The sequence below is a fragment of the Puntigrus tetrazona genome, chromosome 6 (assembly GCF_018831695.1).
Source record: "Puntigrus tetrazona isolate hp1 chromosome 6, ASM1883169v1, whole genome shotgun sequence".
In the NCBI taxonomy this organism is placed as follows: domain Eukaryota; kingdom Metazoa; phylum Chordata; class Actinopteri; order Cypriniformes; family Cyprinidae; genus Puntigrus; species Puntigrus tetrazona.
In genome coordinates this window covers 23,777,397-23,803,508 of record NC_056704.1, presented here as the reverse complement: position 1 = coordinate 23,803,508, position 26,112 = coordinate 23,777,397, and the positions used below count along the sequence as shown (strand labels likewise).

At 36.8% G+C, this 26,112-nt stretch overlaps 1 pseudogene; it reads left to right on the top strand.

Annotated features, from left to right (window-relative positions):
• Positions 1-5,208: 5,208 nt before the first annotated feature.
• LOC122347532 overlaps positions 5,209-26,112 on the top strand; it is a 663,620-nt pseudogene continuing 642,716 nt past the window's right edge.

The following is a 26,112-nucleotide window of genomic DNA, read 5'->3' as shown; positions in this document are numbered from 1 at the left end:
TCCCAATGTTCTCAGAATCTGTAAGTTATAGGATTTTTTCCATTTGCCACTGTCTCTTCATGATAAAGGACATTTGTTATATAGTATATCTATATAATTGTTTGTTTGTTTATTTATTTATCTATATCTCTATCTCTCTCTCTCTCTCTCTCTCTCTCTCTATATATATATATATATATATATATATATATATATATATATATAGTAAAATAATGTATAAAAATAAGGCATGATACACTGCATTAATAGGAAGAAATTTTCCATATTTATTGATTTATTTGTTATATTTTAAATTAGAAACTTTTCATTATATTGCTTTGTATTAGGAAATGTCCATATGAAAAAAAAATCGTATATATACGATTATATATAAATCGTGCAAAAATATTAATAAGTGGTCATCTGAAAATTTATGATACTTTATAATCTCAGCATCTCAATCTGTTGTGCGATAACCAAAGTCATTTAGTTGTTTCTCTATGGCCTGGGGAGTTTCTATTTGTGTCATTTTATTTTCTATTTTGTTTTTGATGTGTGGTCCACACCATCTGTTGTATCCAAGTGATATGAATAACATAATACACTGGCGGTAAATGAACTGTGGACATCACGACTAGCAGCATTACAACCAACCCGCGGTATACATTTTGGTGAAAGTATCTACACCTCATGTTTCTGTGCTGTTAGCAAACGGGTGTTCTGTGGAGCATAAAAACACAATTACTGAAGATTGTTTATCATTGAGCGCAATGTTATTACGAAAAGCTTGGCCAGTCGTAATGGAGATTGGTGGCAGAATTTTGAGATAAAACTCGCAGGTTGAAAGCAACGCAACTATTGACTGTCCTTCAAGCGTAATGCTAAATTACAGATTCAAATACTCATTATATAAAATGTGTGTTCACTGATTATGGCCATATTATTTTACTACCAGCAGTGTTTGCTGCACGTGATGATGGGATAGTATCTAAACTAAAAATATGTTATAATTTATGATGCCGTTGGTTTTAATGCAGTTACCTAACGAACATGACACCGAATTGAATCTGCTACAGATATGCCGGCAATCTGTATGTCTTTAAATAATAATTATTGATGATGATCTGCTATATGGCTGAGGCCATAGTACACACTTTCTAGCCGTTATCTTTCCAATGCACCGCATCAAGGGTTATGTGTAGTCACAAATAACGGTAGAAAACCAATTTACTTAGAAGCTGGTCACAAATTCAGCCCTGCAGTTCACCCAGAGTTATTTAATGGAGTCGTTTCCTACAGTCACCAAACTGCACTTTGTTCTTTTTTGTCAGTTAATGGTGCAGAAGCAGTTTGTTAATTAAAGTATACACTTTTCAACAGACACTGTTCAAATGCTACGCCACTTAACTCAAGGAGTTTGAATTTTGCTCTAGGATGTAAGTGATCTATTAGTTCAGTATTACTGGCATTTAACTGATGTCACTAAACTGCAAGATGATTATCGCGCTGGCTAATCATTTGTGCATCAATAATATTAAAGATTTGCCATGCGTAATATATGCATGTGTGTGTGCTGGGGAAAGAAAACTGATTTGCACGAACCAGTCTGGCCTAGCCTCATCTTTTTCTTCCTCTAGTGTGTGCCATTTGTTTTATTTATCCTTTCCTAGTGGGCCCGGTGATGTATAGGTTAACATAATATTAGCAAGGGACATTTAAATGTCAGTTAATAATTGTATTCGACAATGAGCTCCGCTAAGTGTGAATTATTCCCTCTGAAGGGTCCTCACTATGATCCATCTTCTGGCTATATATCTTTCCGTGCTGCCTGTCAAGTATGCCCCTAAATCCAAGGCTTATTTAAATGTCACAAAAAATTCAAGCCCACTGAACAACGTCAAGTATGAAAATTCCTTTTATTTTAGTCCTACTTCGAGCATGTTGGAAAACAAAATGTAACTGTATTTAATCTTTCCTTATCTGTTTTTTTTGTTCATTCCCTCCTTCTGCTGTTTTATCTTCGGGGCTTTGTTTTGCAGTTGGTGCAAAGAGAACGATTTAAAATAGTTACTGCGAAAATCTTTTACGTTTTAAAGGGAGCCTTTGTAAAATATAAAGTCTGAACATTGAAAGGGCCTTCCTCTCATGAATGCGGGAAAGCGTTGGGCCCTTAGCGCGCATCACATCATTTTTTTGGTGGATGCTGCTTCTGACTGGAGCTTGTAAAGCCGCTCTGTATTTAAAGTAGATCAACTGCAATTTTCAAAAACGACAAACTTTATCAGGATGACAACATTTAAACCGATCACTTCATTCTAAATGCCAGCGATGATTTACAAAACAGCATAATTTGCACAGCTGAACTGAAAACCATGATGGATAATAGCATTCAATGAAAGTAGATAGAGAGAGAGAGAGAGAGAGAGAGAGAGAGAGAGAGAGAGAGAGAGAGAGAGAGAGAGAGAGAGAGAGAGAGAGAGAGAGAGAGAGAGAGAGAGAGAGAGAGAGAGAGAGAGAGAGAGAGAGAGAGAGAGAGAGAGACAGATAGATAGATAGATAATGAGAACATTTATCTGACCTATTTTTTCTTTGCTTTTTTTTTAACACTTTTGCATGTGAAAAGATTGACAGCATTCCTATTTGATGAACACTTTCTTACACACACACACACACACACATATATGTGTGTGTGTGTGTGTGTGTGTGTGTGTGAGAAAGAAGAGTATATAGGGAAAGCAATGATCCAAAAACACTAGCTCTGTACTAAAAGTAGTCGTGTTGCCAAGATGAGCAGAGACTCTGGCAGCTCTGTAATTTGCCACCTTGAGGAGTTTATCAGTAACACGCTGGCCAATGTTCCTACAGTGGCTTGGCAGCTTGGCTTCTGAGCAGTAAAGCTGCTTGGCTAGACACCAAAGAGGCATGGGCTCTGTCCGACAGGGACGAAATGCTGCTGCAGGACTCAACTAAATCTAGCTCTGTTTGTGATACTTGGGTACTGATGTTTTTTTTTTTTAATTCTTAGGAGGAATAGACAGTAAATGAAAAGATACTGCACTTTACAAGCCACCACCCACAAATATTACAGGTGACGCATCATATTCTCGATGCAGTCATATATTTGATTTGAGGCTTTTGCTTTTTTGCGGTGTGTTTATAAATGCGTGTATATATATATATATATATATATATATATATATATATATATATATATATATATATATTTTTTTATTTATTTATTTATTTTGAAAAAATAATACAAAAAATAAAATGAAGAACTGATGCCTGCCAACTGTGTATGTTAAGGTAGTAAAAAATATTTGTTGGCCATAAGTATGTATTTCTCTCCGCTAGGGGGTGATGTTGGACCATTTAAAAGTGCACTTATTTCTGCAATTTCCCAAAACACCAATAAAGCTCAGAATTTTTGGATAGTATAAAATGTAATTGGAGAATTAGCATTGACTGCGTTTGGTAATAAACTGTCTGAGCTTACTCCTAGAACATTCAATTATAGCTGAATGGGACAAGAGGTAATGCTAAATGATCTCAGTAAAAACATTTATACAAATTCACAAAGTTAAATGCAGGTGCAAGGAGCAATAAAGTGATAAGAATGAGAAAAAAATATGATATATATACATATATATATATATATACTGTGTACTGATCTGAATATGATTTTGTCACACTGGTCTGCAACTCCTGTTTTTGTGTCCACTGATATAGTTAGACTTTTAGAAATGACTTTGCATGAGTTTCAATGAATAAATTTAAATACAATTTTTAGCAAACAACTGATATATAGTACTTATGAAGGGGGTTTAACCTAAAATGTCATTCTGCCTTTTTAAGAATAACACGAGAATCAAGCTGTATAAGTTAACAATAGGAAGATACCGGTATATTGTTGCACACTACATTAGTCATTTTGTTATCATAATCCCCTGGGGAAATGGTTTGGAAGACACTGAAGTTGGAGGCATGTATGTGAATAAATTAGAATTGAGAATTCATAATGAAATATCCTGAGAGAACGCTCAACTACAACACCATTATCCAAATGTAGACGTTGCCTACCTTTTATTCAAGCCCAGTTTTGTACTGACGTGTTTTGTGACTAAATGTGTACTCGAAAACAGCGACGTATAAATGGGTATATTTAGCATTCAAAAAAGTGTCCTTCGGGATTTTCTGTATTTTTTAAATCCTCTTTTGCTCATTGCATAGTGGTTATCAATGCCCTGAATCTTCATGCTTTGTATTTTACATCTTGCATGTACAAGAAGATGTACAATTGTCTCCAGGACATTTACACTGCTTTTAAAAGCATATTCAACTAATTTCCTTTCCAATGCGAAGTACACAGTAGATAAAAAAAAAAAAAAAAAAAACAATCCTAGTGGGATCAAACAAGACTGCTTAAAAAAAAAAATCTAATAAAATTCTGCTGGAAAAAGCTGAAGTGCTTTTTTCTTCTAAATATTATTGTTTATTCAGTAGTGTTTCTTTCTTTCTTTTTTTATTTTTATTTACAGCAAAATTGTAAAAAGCAACTATGTTTGCCATAATTGTATTGCAAGCAATTATGTTATATAATGTTACTATACCAGTTTATCCGAGCTAAAAGACATGTGTTGTATTTTATGGGAATGTTATTTTCCACATAAAGATTTTTTTAAATGAATTAAAAAATAAATAATTACAGTGCGAGATACACTTTGTCTTTCTAAAGATGATATTTTTATCAATGAATTAGAAGGTATTTCATCATTTAATTCATAAATTCATTTTTATAGGGTTCTTGTTACCATAAATTGCATTTCACGTAAATTACAGTAATTGAATTCATTGACTTTTAAAATATAAATCTTTACCATATATCGCAAGAAAATGAACAGTTAACAATTAATCATTTATTCTGTAGCATTTTTATAACACTTTTATCTCATTTTTTATCACCAGCATTTTTGCACTTGTGTCTCATCAAAAAAAAAAAGATAAATAAAATGAAATTAGAATTCCCGCGTGATTTTTCTTGTATGAATTCCTTGCATTTTCTTCATTAAAAGCGTCCTTATGTGCTTTTAAGTGCGTACATATGCAGGTTCTATTTATTAAAGAGATCAATCGTTTTTTGTTAGCGGCACGAAAGCTCTTTCATCAGTCAGTGTGTATTGTGCGTTGTGTGAGTGAGTGTGTGTGTGTGTGTGTGTGTGTGTGATCAAATAGAGTGGGCTATGTGGGCGTTGAACGCACTGCTTCGACTGAAGAGCACTGCCTACATCTCAGCACGGCTCTGCTCTCCAGTGATGCTCAGTGCAGTACCATCTCTTCAGGTACGAGCTCCCAACACAAGGCGAACAGCATTTGCCAATATTGAATGAATGGACACGGAGACTTGGAGAAATGGAAAGTACTTCGGCTCCGAGAGCGTTTCACCACTTTCACTGGACAGCGCAACAGCTTTTCCCACTTGGTCTCGCGCTTTGGGAGATTTGCGTGTGATTTCCGTACGCGGGGAATGGAGTTTGTCGTATTGGGGGCCATCGTACATCAAGTGATTAACGAGATACCCAAAAATCTGCAGTCGGCTGTGTTTAGGTGATCGTGCCGGAGGTGTTTGGCAACAACGGCAGCGGATAGGAGAAGGTGAGTGCGTGGAAATGGGTCAACTTTGAACATCTTACGGATTCCTTGCGGGGGGGGGGGGAAGCGTCGCTCGATTCATTCCGTCGATGTTGATTTGTTGATACCGTAGCGATTTTTCTTGGTTTCCGCGAAATAACAGCGGCAGGCGCGATGTTTAGAAGAGAACGGCTACAACGCGTATATTGACCAATAGTGCGGCACTTTGGTGAATCAGACTTTTCTGTGATCGTGTGGCGTTTTTCTGCATTGCTCTGTGTATGTAGCAGAGCGAAGTTCTGCCCATCACTTTGTTCTAAACAACAGGTTTTACTGTTGTGCATCAACGCCTCTTGGAGTGAACGCGTGTGCTAATTCGTATGCTAATCACCTGTCAGGATTGAATGTTTTTATTAAGGTTTGCTGGAGAAAAATTGTTTGCAAGTCGGATAGGTGGGCTGCCTCGAAATGAGAATATTTTAATGGGGAATGATATTTCTGTCTGCCTGACACATTGAATCACGCCGCTGCTAAAGTGAAATATTAGAAGATGGGTCAATGACATAAGCATATAGGAGATATGTATATGTGATAGGTCTATCAAATCTAATCAAATAAGTGTATTGTGACCATAAAATCCATAAATTTAAATAAGTAAAACGGTTCAACTACTCTCTCTCTCTCTCTCTATATATATATGTATGTATGTGTGTATGTGTAAGTGTGTGTGTATGTATAAATATTATTTATTTATTTATTTGTTTTTTTGTTTACATAATATGAGTGTATTTATTATGTATATGTAAACAAATACAGTACAACAAATGCATTCATGTATATATTTAATAAAATGTATGTTTATATATAAAATCCATTCGTATGTGATTAATCGCGATTAATAATTTGAGAGCCACAACACACACAAACACAAATTATATAAAACATGTATGTAAATATTACTTAAGCCAAACACTTTTTTTTTTTTTTTACAGTAACCTAATTGCAAATTTTTTTTTTACAGTTTTCTTGTCACATGACAACAAAATGGCTGCATGTTGGCTATGGCACGCTGACTTTAATTTGTGGTTTGATTGAGATATATATACATTATATATATATATATATATATATATATATATATATATATATATATATATATATATATATATACACACCACCTAAAAAAATGTTAACGCACCACAAATAAATATTAACACGAATTGAGAATTTGATGACATATCCTTTTTTAGAAAATATTTTAGTATGGTTTGCATTTTAATGTATCATTTTATAGTTTAATAGATGCAACATGTCATTGACCCAGATATAGCCTGTGGAGGTCTGGAGGAAGCAAAGAGTTTTATCAGCCTTGCAGATGTCAAACCTTGAGGCCATCTGGAGCAGATGGGCTAGTTTAGAAAGCATGTTGGATGGGTTTGTATAAACTTCTCCACATGCTTTAATACCATTAATGGATGTTTTGGCATTAGCGATAGTTTTTGCTATCTAAATGTGTCTGTAATTGGCGCTGGAAATTGCCAGAGACAAGTTAAATGAAACGCCTGGAAAAAATAATGAGTTGGGAGGTGTCAGTCAGAAGGCTGCACGGAAGTCTCGATGCCTTGACTTCAAACTTTGTACCACAATACCGCATGGCATGGCATTGTCAGGTCTAATGAGTCAACTATGTAATACAAAAGCATACACCTACATGATGTGCTGTAACAATGTGTGATGGAGTGCAGTGACTTTTGTAGTATGGAGAGGCTGTCGCAGCAATGACTCACTCCCTGGGTTTTTGTGTGAGCGTTACGAACCCATTGATCATAAAGCACGGAGTACTGCATTTCCCTGTTTTGCCACTGCAAAAAGAGTTTTCTGTGGCTGCTGGTTGGACAACACGAGGAGCTGCTGTGGAGACTAGGCAAGTGCGGTATGAAGTCACTTCTCCAGACTTCATTAGTCCAGAGAAGCTTTTAAAGCAATGGAAAGAGCTTTTGCTTGGAACGCTTAGGTCTGGCGATTTCAGGCTCCGCCAAGATGGCTCTATTACATAATTGAATGAGCTAATGAACTTTTCCATCACGGCGATAGGGAAGTCGGGGGAAAACTGGTGCGGTGCCAGCTTGTAAACTTTTGGCCTGTGACAAATTTTGTACTTCTCTCTGGCCGCTCGTTGACATCAATTGATGAAGTGTACGTTTGTGCTCCTTATGAGTCTGATCACGCACCTCTATGTAAGTTCTGCGTGGTAGAAAAAGAAACAACACTAGATTTTATACATTATTCATTGGTTTTCTTAGGACTCTTGCTCTGTAAATGCCATTTGACCCTGAGTTTTCCTCTGGGTTGAGAGTCTGTATTGGTTAACGTTGTTTACCTCCTTCGGGAGCGGCGGACAACACAAGCAGACTGAATAAACTAAATAAGTCATAATGTTCGTCCTTCACCTGTTGTCCCCTTTCTGGTCTATAGGAAAGGGATTTAAATAAAGGAAATGTGTTTTGAATTTTCTGTTTATGTCATTATTCGCAACTGAATGTAGTTACCAACTGATGACAGATGGCCGAAAGCTGCTTGTTAGCACCTAAATAACTCTATTAACAGTTTTCGTTTTCGAAAGTCCTTGTATTGGGAACAATTCGTGACATTTCCGTGGTGTGAAATAGGCTGGCAGAGACCCATGAAGCTTCGCTCTTGTTTGAGTTTACTTTTGAGTAATAGTGACGAGCTAAAACCGATAATGACACTGCAATTAGATTCAGCTTAAATGTAATTCAGATTGACCACTGATGTCAGAGGTTTGGCACAACACAAGCAGAAATGATTATAATGATGCTTTTTTTTGGATCGGAACTCTTACTTGATGAAGAAATAGAGGATTTTGCATTTGATGTGAAATGATAATGAGTATATTTTTAACGTTGCTGAGGGTGGTTAATGGCAGACCTACTTTATTCCAATGCACCAGTCAGGGGATCATACTGTGATGTGATATGATGTGGGAATTCAGTCTTTGCATTATCACTGTTGCTATGAATGTTGTATTTTTAAATCTGTGCCTGCTGTTCAGGGCCAGAGCGTTGAATATCACAGTTTGGGATGGGGGAAAATGTGACATGCATGTGGATAAGATTATTCTAATGTCTTGTTTCAGCTTCTCTGAGTGTGTTAAAGTCGCTATCGCTGGCTGGCGAATAAGCGCTCCTCTTTAAGATCAAAACGCGTTGCTTGAGGACGTTCGACTGATATCACAACTTAATTACTTAAACCAACGACTAAGCATAAAAACACATTCTGACTCAATTTAGTCCTGTGTCAGAGGCTCCTGCTTATGGATTTTCTGCCCACATTATCTGATGACACCCTCTGGCACAGAGGGCTAGAAGAGGAGACAGTGTATTGAGTGTAGTGTGATAGCCTATACCAGGTCATCGCCTACATCTGTTTTTCACATCAGTACAGTTCAGAGTGGCATGACTTTATCAGATGCAGACTCTCCCTCTCCTTTTCTTGCGCTATCTCTCGCCTCTATTTCTTGCCCTCGCCTTCACAGGCCGGGTAAATTGCAGCGCCTGATGCAGACTCGTGACATGGAAGAATTTAAATTAAGATCATTACCCAAATATTAACAAGCCTCGCATATTTAAAGCTGTGGCATGACAGTTCAAGTCAGAAGTGTGTTAGTGGCGACGATCCACAGCAAAAAGTGCTGTCAGGAAAAAATATAAATAATCAAAATAGTGTGATTTATGGGTTATTAAAATCGAAATATACCCTCTTAACACGTTTCTGGTACATTTTCCCAAAGAAAAGAATGTGTTATTTTTGTAATGTTTAATTTACAAAGTCATTTAGCAACATTTTTTTTTCTAATGTGAATCCCAAATAAGGAATAAAATAATTTGTCTTAGGGAGGAGATACAAGAAGTGTTAGCAATAGTTTTTTCAAACATTGTCCAGAATATTACAAGCTAAAAAAAAGGAAGGATGTAGAAATAGTGAATGACTTTTTAGGTCTGCAGGGTGCAGCTAATTATGGAAACCTGTTTCTACCAGAGAATATAAAAATATAATAATGCTAATTGTGACTTATCTCACATTTTGGACTTTTCATACGATTCCTACTTTATATCTCACTGTTCTGACTTTTCTACTTAGAATTGTGATTGGAGTTAACTTCTATATGTTAATATCTCGCAATTCTGTGTTTATATCTCACTCTAAATTGATATCTTGATATCTTCTCTTAAATTTCATTTTTTTTGGGCTGTCTGGACAGGGTTAGGAAGATGAATCCACCAGCAAGGAACAGTAAAAGTAAATGTTCTGGAAACTGAATGGGCTAATTTTTTTTTCTATTTCTAAAACTACTCAAATAGGCTATTGGTTAATGTTAACTGATAGCTGAAACGTTATTAAGGCATCATTTTTTCTCCATCCTGGTATGAATTGTTCACTACAATAATTTCCCAGTACATAATAACAAGTCTCATCCCACGTACATTTTGTTTCAAATATCCTTTTTCACTTTTAAATATGTGACATTATGGACACAAAATAGGTTTGCGAATGAATGCCTTTTCATATTGAGTTTAAGACAAGCAATTTTCTTCTCAGTTAGATCCATCTTGGCGGAATGATGTTTAGGTATTTTTACTCAACGACGAGACCTAGATATTCGTTAAAAAAAGAGATCTTTGCATCCTATTTAAATAGAAAATAGTTCACTGCTCCGGTATATGATTGTGTAAGTGTGTAATGAGACATATTAGGTCATATTGAGTGTCTTCATTCCAGACCATCTGCTTTAGGAGACCCTGGCCAACTGCTCCAAGACTGGGGGGAGCGCAGCACTAGCATCGCCGCCGTCCCCGACAGTGTTTCTCAATCCACAGCATGCACAGCAAAAACGTTCCTATGTGCTCTATTACCGTAAATGGGCCGTGTAGTGTTTTGGGTAAGAGGATCTGTGGCACAAGATCGTACCCCCCCAGAGGAACTCAATGGACTGTATGAAACAGAGAAGTCAGTAGTCTGGCTCGCGCTCTGCATCGGTTCATTTCAGAGCGATGGTTGCAGGGTATTGTCCACCTCTCTGGTGAGAGCCAACTCATTAGGCCGCTTCTGCATGGCCGTCTGGATGCAAGGCACGTGCATCGCTTCAGAAGCGCTCTTCTTTTTTTCCGAAATTTTCTTTTAAATCATCTTTGTTTGCTCGACTGCACTCGGAGCTTGATTTAGGACTTGCTTGAAAAGCAAAAAAAGATATTTTTGTGACCCAGTGTGATAAATGATGTGTAAATGGTCATTAGTCATTTGGCAGAACAGTGAGTTATGAAAAAAATAATGACAGGCAAATTAAGAAGAGGCAATAAATCATATGCTACACTTTAAATATTTGTAATTTGTAGCATAGAAATAGTATCTGTATAATCAAAATGTTTTACAGATGTCAAATGCTTATTGAAACAAATGAATTAGTATACCTACAGTGGCTCAAGTCTGATCTGATACCACGTTGACAGTCTGATAGAAAATGAAAAAGAGTATTCTTCCATATCCCTTTGGAAGATTTTTACATAATGCTAGACTACATGGATCATTTGCACAAACCTGCAGATTGCATGTTAGCTTGAGTTCTGCTGTTGTTATTGGAATATTTTACTCCAGCAAGAAAATGTAAATTTTGCATTAATTTCAATGGGTGCCATCAGAATAACTTTACAAACAGTTGAGAAAAAAACCCCATCACAATACCTCTCACATCTAAATCCACCAACATATTTGTTTAGAACTGTTTTGGACTGTTTTCACTTATAAATGTTGCCTGTTCTGTGTATATTTCTCTTCAGATTCAGTAGTTCTTTTAACCTTTTTTTTTTTAAACTTTTACAAACATGCAGTTTTTCACTACACGAGATGTTAAGGGATGGATTTTAAGTGGTGTGGATAACTTGTGAGTTATTGTGATGTTTTAATCAGCTGTCTTGGCCTCTCAGTCTGACGGCACCCATTCAGCATTACACCCATTACAAGTGGTGTAATGCTGAATTTCTCCAAATTTGTTCAGACTTTTTCAATTCTCAGCAAATTTTTTTGGGGGTGAACTGATACTTTAAAGTAAAAGGTGGGCATGCTGAACATTAAAATATCTATAAAGATTTTCAGAAAATCAAGTTAAATGCTCAGTCGTACCTTCAATTGTGCTCATTGTACGATTTGTAATGCAAAAATTTGATTTCATCATAAAAGATTGCAAAAGATAAAAATTACTCGATCGATAGCTATTTTTTACAGCAATTTATCATCATCTGATTGACTGTATGCTGTAATTTTGCCTCTGGAGTGAAACTCACCATTAACCCACCTGAGGAGATTCTGTGCTGTTGTATTGATCTTTGCCCTCGCTACCCACATAGCACGAATTACCCTGAGCAAAGATCTCTATTAGCCCAGCCCACACGAATCCAGCAGCGTGATTTCAACTGCATTCTGCATATTCCTTCAAGATATTCGACAAAGCAATGCAACAGCGAAAAGTCCTGCCGAGACTTTGTGTCCCCTATGTCATGTTGAGCGGCGGACCCCCGTATGAGCGCCTCATGTGAAATGGTGTGTGAAATGAGCACATTTAACTAGCTCACCAGCATCATGCTCAGTCCTGGTTCGGGGCAGACTTACAGCCAAAGACTCGCTATCCTGACACTGCCAATTGGATCATATTCCCTCTCCTATCTCACGCCGCCAGATTATGTGTTTCCTTTTTGTCTCTGACTCGAGGGGCGAGGGGCCGCATGTAGAGGTTAAATGAAAACGATCAGCTCCTTGCCCACCATTTGAAGGAAATCTACGGTGACTGGGAACGTGGACATCGCTGGATGCTTTTATAAAGCAAGCGAGCTTTCAAAGCTGTAACTGAACTGTTGTGATAAGTGATTTTTTCCAGACAACTTATTTGATGCATCTTCCCTTAAATGGAAGAAAAGGTCTGTGACCACAAAGTGTGACTGTTATGAAATCACTGACCTACCTAGCAGTGACATGACTAGTTCTGGCTTTTGTGCTACAACCTTGAATCATTTTTTTCTTTTTATGTATACTGTATATACTGCAGCAGTTATAACAGCGAGTTGATTTAATATCCATCGGCTGTATTTTAATTCCCTGTTTATAGTGCAAGTGAGCGGCACGACTTGACAGCTTCTGAGTGTTCGCTAAAGTGAAGAATTCTGAGGGCAGGCAGTGACTGAGTGTTTTTTCTTTCTGTCGCCAATGCTGTTTTTAATATTCACTAATTACTCACTTTGTATATATCAGGATTTTGCAAAATTCAGGATGATTTTGGGATATGAGTGTTTCATGAGTGTGAATTCGGAGTGACGGGAACTTCAAAAAGGCTACGTTTATTTGATCAACATTAATAAACATTAATATCGTGAAATGTTATTACACTTTAAAATCAATATTTTCTTTTTTAATAAATTTTACATAAAAGTTACATTTCAGCAGTTTTACTCCACTCCTAAGGATCCTTCAGAAAGCATTCTAAAATGCTGATTTTTTAGCTAAGGAAACATTTTGTAGTATTATCAATATTGAAAAGAGTTAAGCATCATTTTTTTTGGACTCTATGAATTGAAAGTTCAAAAGAACAATTTATTTAATTTTTTTTACTTTTTTTTTTTAAATTTAATGAATCATTGCTGAATAAAAATATTATTTTCTTTAATAAAAAATAACTCCAAAATCTGCAGTACAGGCTTGCAAACCTTTTATTTTTCAAATATTTTAACGTTTAAATCTTGTCATACTTTGCTCTTTTAGTAAAAAAATTTCAGTTATAAGAATTTATTTAAATTTCACTTTCTTCTCAATTACTTTCTTACATTGTGATATGTTAAGGTAACAGAAAGGCCACTGGTGCATGTAATAAGGAAATCCCTTTTGTTATACACCAGTTTTGGTTATTAAAGCAGCATAATTTAGATTTTAGAATTAGCCGACATTTTTTTTATACCAGCCTAATTTAATATAGGTCTAAAAACACATCCAGAGCATAATTTAACAAGGGTAGTCAAGTCACGTTATATCTCTGATGTCTAAAATGGAGTATGGGTTCAGCCCCTATTGTTCAGTCTAGTCATGCCGCTGACCTACAACAAATTTCTTTGCGTTCCCTCTGTCTTCTTGAAATGAGCAACTGAGGCTGAGTCAATCTCTCAAATTCGCCAGATGTAACAGAATGGCAGAAGCTGGGACAAAAATAATGAATGCAGCCCTTGAATGCGAGCCCAGCCCTGATGGCGAATGCCAGTCGGCGTACTGATAGCGGCAGTTTGTTCCCTTTCGCCCTCTGATTTTGCAATACAGAACCTCAGTTGGGGAGGAGTTGCCTCTTTCAAACCCTAACATCTCTAACAATGCGAAATGGGCCAGCTTGGAGGCTCATTAAGGAAATAGAGAGGACATGCCTCCATACTAGAAACCCAAGCTTTGATAATGAGATGTAATTATTTACTTTGAGCTGCCCCAATTAATAATGCATGGTCTGCAAACTAGAGAGAAGGGCTGCGCTATATAATTCTCCACCAGAGCTGCGTTATGAAGCCTGGTAATTGTCATGAGTGTACTAGAGGAAAAAGGCTTCTCCGATGTTAATGAATGCCTGAGTTTTCCACTAGGCCTCCCTCTCTGCATGTGCGTGCACTTCTGTTAGACCTTAGTCAGGGTGGACGCCATTTTTAATTTCACGCAATAGAAACCAAATTTGTGAGGGATAGACGTAGAGTCTCTTTAATAGGTTCTGCTGTATTAAGATTCTAAGGTTCTGAAGTACGTTTTTTGGAAAGATTTATTTTGTAGTGCCAGTTGAATGTTCAGCACTTGGATATGCAAGAGTACAAGCCGCTGAACACGTTGTACATCAGCGTTCCCTCTAAGCTGCGTGCGTGTTCCTCCCGTGCAAATCCACAGAAGGCAGCCTTAAAAATATGTGGGAAAAAGCAAGAGATTTCTTGAATCAGAGCTAAATGAACGGGCAGCATTTCAATTGGAGCACATCCGAATGTCCATTGATTTTGAATGTCAACTGAAACTGGAGCTGTGAAAAATTCTGCATCCACAAACGGTACGAGAGATTCATAGTGGCACATACGGAGGCTTAAAAAAGGTCATGCATTATTGCCACAAATTAATTATGGTAATAATAATAATAATGGTTTACAATTAGAATTTGAAAAACAGAATCTATTAAAATCAAATCATTGTTAGTATTACTGATGTAATGCTCACTTTGGAGTTTTCCTAAAGGGGGGTGGATTCAACAAAATGGACAAACTGGGGGGGCCGGATGCTTCTCCATTTATCCATATATATATATATATGTGTGTGTGTGTGTGTGTGCACAAAAAAAAGCTTATATCATATTATATTTAGCCTGTATTTCGTAACTCCCTTGCATTATTTTCAATAGGCCTTTATGTCTACATAAATAATAATAGAAGATTATGTATAGATATACTACATTTCTGTCACAATATCACTGTTACTACAGTAAATTCACTGTAAATGTTGATGGCTTGTGGATTAAAACGTATTCTTGCCGCACACAACATTTCTTTAAACTACTTTAAATCATCGCAGAATCTGTGGTTTGTATGGAAACCTCTGCTCCGAACTCAAAAGCTTCTCACAGCGCTGTTTAGTCCCGTGTTCGACAGTAAACGCGTTTCTTCTGAGCTCACGTGGTTCAAATGAGTTGCGCTTTTCTGCTTTTGGCGCGTTCATGAATTTTCACGCAGGAAAGAAATGAGAACGGATATGAGTTGTCAAATTGGTATTACTCACTGTTACTGCTACATCTGGTCTAAAATACTACGGTAATCTTTTGGTGACATTGCGAAACTGCACATTTTATAAATTATGCTTGGTGGGCCATGTATAATATATTTTAATATACGTGCTGCAGGCCGTTTAAAATTCATCCACAGGCCGTCTTTTGGACACCCTTGATCTGTACTGTTTTAAATAGCTGCCACAATAGTATTTGACTCGTGTAATAATTTGATTGGTTTTAATTTTGGAGAGGAGAAATCACATGAGGGCACTGACATGCTAAATCCGTTTTTTCATATAAGTTTTATAATATATTAATAATGATTCAGACAAAACTGTTAAAGATATAAAAGTAACATATGGTATCACGGATGATATTATGTTAGTCTTTATAAGAAGCTGCACTGAGATTTTCAAAATAACCTCATTACTTTATGAAAAAAACTGTTTAGTTGCTAGGCCATTTTATCTCTACCTCAGGCATGAAATTCAGTATCTCATATTTATATTTTATGAATGCAGTACCCATAGATTTGCGCATTCCCACAAAACCAGCGCACAACATACTCGTACACACGAATCACAATTTTTATTACAACAGTTATTAGTTAAAAATTACAATTGCACATAAAAGCAATGGCGAAGACTGGATATGAGGAATGTAAATGCTTACTGTTCTCTCCATATTTATGCAGAATAGTAACAATGAACTAGTGTGCTTTTTAAAGGAATTCTTATTTTAATGTTATGTTAATGTAACATAACATTCTTAGCATGCTTCTGCTTATAGGGTCACATAAGCATAGTGTACATGTATGTGAATTGAGATTTATATTATTAATTCATAAATTAAGACAAAATGCTGCCACGCAGTCCATCATTCAGAGACACGTTTTGATTTGTGTCAAATGAAATGAACCAAGACCTACTGGGATCCTTCCAAGGAAACCGAATGAAGATATATTTCAGATTGTCATGTAGACGATACAGGATCAGACCAGCAACGCTGTGTCGTTAACGAGCTCTATGCTCTCGCAGTACATGGAGATGGCTGTTGCATCCATGGGGCGTCATCCCATCACTGCATATATTACTCAGTTCTTGCTTTGTTTATCAGTGTTTCTGCAGAAGCACAGCTTCAGGGGCTGTGCTCTGATCTTTTCCTGGCCCAAGAAGTACGTCAGACCTGTGTTAAGGGAGTCATGGCGCTGTAGGTGAGGCCAAGATGAGCGTAATGCTCTCACCTCCAGTGCATTCTGCTGGCGTCCAGCTAAAGCTTGTTATAGTGTTTCCATTGGATTTACTGAATGTGTCATCACACCTTCCTTACAAAAGCAGGCGCTATATGACTGTTCCACTCTTGCAGCCAGCCCTCGGTCCACGCGGTATGAGAATATATGAAACATAAGGAGACATAAGAAAAGAAAAACTCAAGGGGAGACGTCAGAACTCTTTTCGTTACTTACAATATATTTACACTCTTTCAGTCACAAATAGAAAGAACCAGAAGAATACAAATTACCTGAGGAGCTGCACAACCAAAAGCAATGAAAGAGAAAGAGATAAATCTGAGAGAATTTCAAAATCCTTATAAACAAAAAATACACACGCTGTTCCCTCAATACCTATCTAACAAAACCCAGGGGGAAATACCCAAAAATAAAAGGAAAAGAAATGCTATTAGACTCCTTACCATTTTACCACCATGACATAATGGAGCATTAGCAGTAATACTTTAAAAAAGGTCATTAATAAAATGACTTACTTTTAAACTAACAATATAATGTATAAATCTACCTGATCTCATTAATTTGCATATAAATAGTATGGCGAATAAAAACAAAAATGTTTGGTATTGATATCCAAATCTGGACTTTAGCTTGTTTATTCTAAGAGATGGGTAGGATTAGAGTTGTTAGTTAGATGCATGCTAACAAATTTCATATCATATGCGTGATAATCACGTGTGTGTCATTTTTATATTATTTATATGCACTTTCATGAGGCCAGGCTGTTATAAATGTAAATATATATATGTATATATATATATAAAATTGAATAAATGTATATGTATATATAATTTGATATTTATTGGAAATGAAATATAACTATTAAATGTTGAATATTTAAATATTATATCTGAATAATGGGTCTAAAATATGCTTTAATAAGCAAATATGTATTAGAATTTATATTATAAATGTAACTAGTGCAGTTAAATGGTCGCATCCAAAATAAAAGTGTTGGTTTAAATAATATACATGTTTGTACTATGTATATTTATTACACATACATGCATGTGTATATTTAAGAAAAATGTATGTTTATATAGTAAATATAATTATATATAATAGAAATAATATGAATAGAAATATATACATGCATACAACACACACACACACACACACACACACACACAAATATACACAATTTATTTAGAAAGCTTGTTTGAGAGCACTAATTATAATATATTAAAAATGTAATAAATTTTGCTGGTATTCATTTTAGAATTACATTATAATTACATCATTTTTATTGTTTCATTATTTTCATATATTTAGTTAAATGTTGCTGTACATCATCATGATATTTTAAGTTAATAAATTATGGTATTTTCTAATTTCATTGACATTTTGTGCCAGATAAATACACTGATTGCATGGAAGTATTGTGTATTTATCCTGCTTATTTATACACAAGGATATAAAAAATGACAACCATTCAGTAAAGTGCATGCTGACTACAGAAATTTTTTTTTTTTAAGAGATCCTGTTTGTCATCTATAAATACAACCAGGGTCATAACATTACCCACATGGATTACAGTAAAACAGTAAACAAGTGCTTTACTCTCAAGAATTTCCGTTGAAGACACTCTGAATTAAAGAAACGCACTTGATAAAATGTAAATCAGAGCTAACAAATAGGAAAATCCTAAAGTAATTTACCATGTTAATGCATTTTTGTCATATTTCAGAACATGGCTTACTCATTTGGTATTCAGCTCCTCCAGCTGCATGCTATCTGACAGTGATAATGGTAAAATGGCAAATTCCCCAAGGATATTAGATAGACATGCACACACACACATACTGGGGGAGAGGCAGTAAAATGAGTGATGTTTGAAAGCTTATGGCTTCTCAACGTGGGTGTTTTCTCTTTGTCTTTCCCACGGGGGATGCTCTTGTTGTGTTGCGGGGGTAGCTTCAGCTCTTAGATGATTGAAAAGCACAATCTTAGTCCATAAAAACCCCGCTCTTTCACTTTCCCACCCGTCAGGATATGCATACCAGTGGCTTGCCAGTGTCGTTGGCTTCTGAGCCGTCGTGTGTACAGAGTCACTGTCTTGATTCCCTTTTGGAAGAGCTTAAAATGGCTGCAGGCACTTTGCTTCCTCCTGCTCTGAGGAAGCCTTTCACATTTGTCACTGACAAACGGATTTGGCGGCACTTGTTGCTCAATGTAAAAAAAAAACACAGTATAATGGATAGCATGCCAGAGATATCCAGGCATAAACACTCAGCAGGATTCCAAACAAGGTTGACCACTGACTGTGTTAACTATGCGCTGTGAAACATCGGTAAGGCGGCAGTCTGACGCCTCTCGCATATGCAATTTATAACTATTACTTGGGCAAATGTCAGGGAAATGCTTGAGCTCATTGTGTTAGATAAGAATGTGAATGAAATCATTGTGCCGTGGCTTCAGTGCAAAGTGAGACCATCTAAGTACATTTATTCTTATATACCATAAGTAATGTTATTGTATTTCTGAAGCCGTTTAAAAGTAAATTATGTAATTTCTTTACCACAGAACTTTCTGAAACAGGCACTGCTCAAACAACATTATGTGAGCTGGGCGGATGCCCGAAAGGTGCTGGGATTTTGTGCCTGTCAGCCTGCAATGGGTGCTCAAAGCAAGGGGTCAGGGTTTGGCTGGTTAACATGACCCCATTAGCTCCTGGTGGTAAATGTTGTAATTACGCCATCTGCTTACTAAATGCCTTTTCCTTTATTCTGACTGAATACATTTATTTGTCCAACTCTGTGCTGTAAGTTGTAACAACCAGAACGAGAATATAGTTTTACAACCATAGTTAAAGAGTGAAATTAATTCATATAAGTGCAAAAAACTTACAATTCCAATGCAGAAGCTCATTTTAATTTAAATTAAATACATTTAAATAAAAATTTTTAAATGTTTGACGAATTTTCCTATCTGACATTTACTGAGAACAAACTCTTGTAAAAAATAAAATCCAGTTATTTTACTATTATGTAGTATTGTTGTCATGGTATGGTTTGGTAAGGGGCGCACAAAGATAAAAGACTTTTTTGTAATCTTTAATAAATCCACAGAGGGGTAATCCATCAGGATGGATAGCAGTACACACAAAATATTGACAAGACCAGACAAACTAACAATGAACAGAATCTACATGGTGAAGGGGAGATAATGACGATAATTAACTACACACCTGAACAGGATCACACAATGAAGGGAAGAAAGAAACTAGGTCACACACAGAGCACATGGGGAATGATAACGGCAGAAATTTCTATGACTGTTACAGTTTGCCCCATCAAGGAAAGGTGCGTCCTCGCATCGAAAAACAGAAACAACATGGGGAGGGGTAAGTGGGACCATGTTAGGTGATTCAGGAGTGGACGGACACCCGGGAGGGGGCCGGCAAACAGAGTCCATGGGGGAGATGAAGGAGGGAGGAGCCAGGGAGATGCTCCAAAGGCAGAGACCGAGAGCCGAAGAGCCAGGGTGACGCTGAGGACCTGGAGATGGGGAGATGGGGTTCTGGAATGCCTTGGTGAAGCCAGAGCGGCCGAGGAGTGAGGCGGAACTGGAGAGAAGGAGGAGTCTGACAGAAGTGCAGAGTGACGAGGCGATGTGATGTTCGGTGGAGCCGGAGGGACAAGGGAGCCTGGTGGAAGCAACATAGCACATTTTGTATTGTAGTAGATGTTACAGGTGTAAAAAAAGCTGTAACAGACAGCTTTTCTCCAGGTATTGCAGATTTTCTGATCTCAAACAAACAGATTGCAATGCCATGTGGTTTTACTAGTGGCACAGAAAAGCCACACTTAACCTTTAAATAATACTAAATGAGAGTTGAGTTTATGGATGGTATAAGATCTTTTCTGGGGGCTTAGCAACACCTACATGGTCCCATGCTGTTATCAGAAAATTGATTCAGTCAAACAATATTTCTCTGTTTGAGTTTGTTTGCATCTTGTAGCTGATTATCTTGGTGCCTGGGAGAAACAAGATAGAAATTCTGCTCTAACCAAGTTGCATCACGCTTGTGGATTACATTGTGCATATACTGCACAAATACAAAGAGGCTGTCAGTGGAAGTTCTGCATCAGCTTTCTGAGAGTACAATGAAACGGAAAAAATAAAACATGGGAAGAAAATTTGTCTTTCTATTCAGGTCAGTGGGAAATGTGTCATGGATGTCATTTAATTTAAAAAAGAGCCATATTTGCCTGCGTTTAGCATTCACTGTGGTTTTTGCATTGTTCTGTTCTTCTTTTTCTTTTTTTTCTGAGCATGTGCTTTTGTCCGCTTTGGATATTTCTGGCTCTTGCAGAAACTGAAATTAAGTGGACACCCAAAAGTTGCTGTGGGTGGCATTTTCTTTATCTCGCTTTTCCAGATAATGTTAGCTATAGAATGCAGTTTACAGGTTTTAGGGTGGCGAGCAGAGAAGCGACATTCATGCTGCGTGAATCTGCATCACTTACTTTTTGAATTGATCTGTGAGAGGTTTTTTTAAGAGCTTCTTCTATAGTTAAGCTGTCAAATATCTTTAAATTCAGGGACACTGTGCACCCATTTTTTTTTCTCAAGGCGGCACCAGTGGGAGTTTTGGCACACTTAGGTGCCCTAGGTGAGATAAGTCATTATTAAAAACACTTTTTAACACGTTAGTATGTCTTTTTTAAGATTAAGATGTCTTGATGTCATTTTTATTTGCTTGCAAGGGAGTTGTTGTGTATGGTAAGAGCAGGCTGACTTGTTCACTAGGAAAAAAAGTCACATCTTTAGGACTTTAATACGAATTCTGCTTGCATAAGAGTTGGTAGACGATGACTGAAGGAAATGCAAATGATAGCAATGCTCTGAAAGGTACTCAGTTGAAACACATTCAGAAAATGTATGCTTTCTGCCTGTGAATTTTAGACAGCCTAGTCTTACTTAGAATAACCATTCAACTTAAAGGAATAGTTCACCCAAAAATGAACATTTACTGACAATTTACTCACCCTTGGGCCATCCAAGATGTAGATGAGTTTATTTCCACATCAGAACAGATTTGGAGAAATTCAGATGACTGCAGTCCATCAAGTAATGTCTTGTGAAGTGAAATGTTGTGTGTTTGTGATAAACATATCCATCATGAGGACATTTTAACTGTCACTTCAGGCCAAAATACCAGTCCATAATCTACAGTCATTCTTCCTCCAGTCAAAAAGTCACCAACGCATTTAACTGTTTTCATACATTTTTAAGAATATAAAAATTCTTATAATTGCAAATACATTTCTTTTGAAAGTTGCACTTAAAAATTCAGTTGGTGAATAAATCTGAATGAGTGTGAAACTTTTGTACAGTTTCATAGCTAAAATAAGCTAATTAAGGCTCTTGGATAATATTAGACATAACTGTACACTGAGCCCGTCCAGTTGCTTTCGACAGAATTTGAATATAAACTAGGCTGGTGTTGGCATGTTCAGAACCGTAGATCTGTCCTGAACTCGGTAGCATTATTTAAAAAAACTCATGTTTTTTTTAGGATCTGAGCTGTAGACAATAGACAATACAATAGCAGAGCAGCTACTGAGAGCCTGCGGGCAGAAAAGGCTGTGAGAAACTACAGTAAACAGTAGCACAGGGTCAGGAGATGTCAGCTTATCAGCGCTGTTCATGCACAGTATCATGGTCCACTGACAGTAAAAGTTAGGTCAAAATTGCAGAGCTGAACTAGCCATTTAAACCTACAGTGGCCTCCAAAAGTACACTTTTTGGACACCTAAGTTTTACTTAAAAATTACAACCATATATCAATTCAAGCAGCATCTGCAAGCACAGGGAGCTAGAAAATTTTTTTTTAGATACAGTATGTGAAATCATGTGGAGAACCTACAGGTACACACTGTTTTAGCAGTGTAATTATAGGTAATGACATTAACTCTGAATATGATTTTTCTAACACTATTTATTGTTTATTTTTAATTGCATAATATATTATTTTAGTTACCTTGTCTCATGGCATAAACATAGCCTACCTGGGGACACTTTCTAGTGAGACGTGAAATACTTACCAATAAGTACATATCACCGCAGCTTCCAAAAGTAATGAACACTAGAGGCAGAAAACTCTGACCTTTTATTCTTTTTCACACACATTTACAGAGTTTCGATTAATAAAGCATCATTTTCACACAATTACTTAAAAACTGAAGCTTCTGAATGTTAGCATCACACATATCTAGGTTCATATCTATTGGTTTTCATAGAAGGTAAGTTATTTCAGTAACTCTCAGAGTTCAAATCCTGTGTAACTATGGTTCAACAATCAAATCTGCATATAATAAGTTGAAATGGCACAGTTTTTATAGCAGTTTTGCATTTGTTAACACTATCAGGTGGGTTTAGGGTTTGATTTAATGTAGGGCATATGCTATTTCCAACACAATAGAGCATTCACTTTTAGCTGCAGTACATGGATATTTGAATTCTGAAGCAACATAATAAAAACACAACGATATTTAATTTTTATTGTATTGTTATTTATTATTCATCATTAAATTATTCTTTAGCTGACTTCATTAATAATCAATAATCATTAAAGATTCTGCAGCAAAAGACATGGACCACACAATTTCGGAACTGTACCTAAAGGCTTACTAAAAGATATGACACAATGAATATGAGTAGATTTTATTATATTTTATAATTATATAACACTTGGGTTGATATTTTACATCTTATAGACCGACATTCATACTGTACATTTTTAGATGCAGCTTAAAGGTTCAAATGAACTGCCACTGTACTTTTTTTATCGAGAATTTTTATCGGTTTTTCTGGAATCTTTAATAATTAAAGCTACAGTCATGCTAAGCCTTGAGCACGCAAAATGACTTGGACCCTGCAATGCTGTAAATCATGCAGCTTGTAAGTGTCTTCTTTAATTTGAGACCACAGATTAATCTGTCATGTTTTGTTTAGTTTAGATTTCTTTGAAAAACTCCTGCCCATTCTGATTCTGTGTTATGTCGAGCTGGTTAGCACGTTCAGAGAAACTACACAACATTTACACAGAGCCAAAAAGACGGCGTTTACACTTGCTTTCATGTTAATGCGCAATATTTTAACATTGCGAGATGTGCACGCTCAGCTTTAAAAAGCGAAGGTTACGCTAGACCTTCAGCTGCAGAGAATACTAAACAGACTAGCAAAATCATCATTAAAGATGATTAAATACCTATCGATTACTGTTGCATTTAACGCAGATGACAGAGCCTGCTTAAAGCAATAGCGGCGCATGAGTCACCAGGTGTAACTGCAGATGCCGTCGCGATCCAGGAATCCGGCCAAGCTTCCATTGTTCCAGGCCTGCTGTGTCAGCACTTTCGGCCATTTCTGAGGCTTGCATTCATCACCAAACATTTCTCCGGGCTTTTAAAAGACTTGTAAAGGTCCCGACGAGAGAGAGAGAGAGCGCGCGGCCTCCTCCTCCTTTCTCGTATACTCCCAACAATCACATGCTTGTCAGAATGTCAGCTGGCATTATAGTAACCCCCTCATACAGGCCTGTAGGAGCAAGACAGCCGGGGAACTGGAGCGAAACGGAGGCAGTCACTGGCACAGCTAGAGTGGGAGCAGTAGTCTTCAGAGGCCCGACCTTTGATGGCCTCAGAGGGCTTGAGGAACAGGCCCTGCGTGGGCGGCAACACCGTGGTACAGGAAAATCTCTGTCACCGATGATGTGCGGCACAAAGGCTGATGGGAGTTGAAGGTTTAGACTGTGCAACGAGCAGATTCTAAGTCCCTTTGACTAGAAACAGAGCGGGACTTGATTTCAATGAACTCGTCATCAAAATTTAATTAGATTTCGGATTTCTTAGCGAGGATGCATAATATCGCCGCTTCACCTTGGCAGTTGCTTTCATTTTGTGAGCAGTTTTTTTGGGCTTATGAAATACTAGCCCAAGAAACATGCTTCGGAATGATGAAATCTTCCGACTTTTAATCTGTGGTGAACGCCGTCGTTGACCAGTGAATTTAACAAAACTGTAACACTGAGAAGCCTTAGAGCCAGAATCATTGACTCTCCTTCATGTCAATTTAATTTCTTCTGTGAAGAACTGTTTATGTTCCACAAAAGAAAGTCATACAAGCTTGGAACAACAGTAAGTTATGGAGCTCCTCAGGCTGATAGAAAAAATGCCAGATTGGATTAGATTTTTTTTTCACCATCAACTTCTTCCAAAAAACTTTGCAGTGTCTCGCAAAAATATTGGATTTTTTGCTAAATATGTGGCATGCAATTCATATGCAAGTGAATGCAAACATCTTGTGCGAGAACACAAAGTTTCTTGGAGGAACGTGATGAAAGAAATGGGATAGAAGGAAAATGGTTTTGCATGTTCTCCTAGAAATTTGCTCTGCTCACAAAAAGCGCTTCATATTATTTCCATCTCAAAAATTGTGTTAGTAAACTCTTTTGCAAGAAAACGCAAATGATTTTTCGAGAGAATGCAGTTTCTTTGGGCGTCTTGAATGCTTTTTCAGAAAGATATGGCATTTGTGATTCTCACAAACCATTTGTCTTTTCTTTACTGACTTCCCAAGAAAAACTTTGCATTCTTTTGAAAAATGTAAAAAACATCACAAAAAAAATTTGAGTGAATGTGAAGTTTCTTTAAGGAATGCATGCAAGTCTTTTGGGAGAACCCAAAAATTGCTTAGAGTATCACTATTGTTTAGTGATAAAACGCAAGAAAATTTAAATTCAAGTTTTCCTTCCATCTAATTTTTTCCCATTACCATATGTTAGATTTGAACACACTCTCCCCCCTTAGACTTTCTTTTTCTCTCCTCCTTGACGTGTTTTTCTTTTTATCTCACCCTAGTGTTCTGTAGTATATATGATCTGTCCATCCTTCTACATGTTAGAAGGGTTCAGTCGGTCATTGGTGTGTGTGCTACTTTGAGTCGTGGGATGAATGAGTTTGCTCTACACTTTTGATACTGGACAGGAAGAAGTGTTTTTCTGTGTCCAAAGGTATTCCCTGTATGTTCATAATTTCCTGTAACTTATATAAGTACATTTTTTTTGGCATGGATACAACATAGGTCAGCTTTTGTTTCATTGGCTAGAGGGGTAAAACTTCCCGCTGAAAACGCCTATATAAGTCATTGTATTCTGGAATAAACTTTGGAGTAAGGAAATATACGTCTCTGTGTGTCTTCTTGCTCCCTGGCCATTACACCCTATGAGATCGAGAATTCGTCTAGAGGTATTCTACGAGAACAGCAGGACCTTAAACTATATTAATTATTTAACAATTGGGGACTTGTCTGGGATATTCTCAAAAGAGACAGGTAAGAAATGTTTTTAAATTCTTTCTTCCTGTCTATGAGA